A 733-nucleotide genomic window follows, 5' to 3' on the forward strand; every position below is an offset into this window, starting at 1 on the left:
GTGAGGGGAAATGGCCATACAATCGGCATGCATGGAACAATGCGTATAAAAAACGCATTTATCCCTACCCTTTGCACTGCTCTGTTTATGAAAAGGGTATTTACGGAATGAATAGTGAAATGTCCTAATTTTTGCTTATTGTGAGAAATACTTTGTTGAATTATTTTAGTATTCAATGTTATATAAAACTTGTAAAGTTCGCCACATTTTGAATAAAGTTACATCCGTAACGTAGTGTTATGAAAACTTATATAGCATAGCTTATTAAACTATACCGTTACTTTGGAGTAAATATTTCTGAAGTGAAAGGAACATTGTAAAGGCATGATTTGATAATGAGTTTAACTCATTATCATTATTCATAGCCATTTTCTACTTTATCTTTCCTTTTGTGTATCTTTACTTAGAATGTTTATTGTAGTTATAAAGTATGCGTATGGAATTATAACAGTTCATTTTACCATAATAATGTTATATGTTATATGATGTGGAAGAGAAAATATGCTGTTTACGAATGCAACGCAGGTTAATTGTACAGTCTTAAGTTTACAAGCATATTGTAAACATAATGGTTATAAATGTTCCTATTAATCACATACATGTTCTTTGTTCTTCTCTCTCACACAGACGAAGTTATGTGTCCACATGTCTGCAACAACCCAATGTGATATCATACGCCTTGTAGCATAAACAGATGAAACAGCTGTTATAACTCGGATATTTTAACGTTTTG

General features: G+C 31.4%; 1 protein-coding gene across 1 annotated transcript in view; it reads left to right on the plus strand.

Annotated features, from left to right (window-relative positions):
* Nucleotides 1-733, plus strand: part of LOC119592690 (dynein regulatory complex subunit 3-like) — a 23,159-nt gene that overhangs the window by 13,004 nt on the left and 9,422 nt on the right. The window lies entirely within an intron of this gene.

The sequence above is a fragment of the Penaeus monodon genome, chromosome 30 (assembly GCF_015228065.2).
Source record: "Penaeus monodon isolate SGIC_2016 chromosome 30, NSTDA_Pmon_1, whole genome shotgun sequence".
In the NCBI taxonomy this organism is placed as follows: Eukaryota; Metazoa; Arthropoda; class Malacostraca; order Decapoda; family Penaeidae; genus Penaeus; species Penaeus monodon.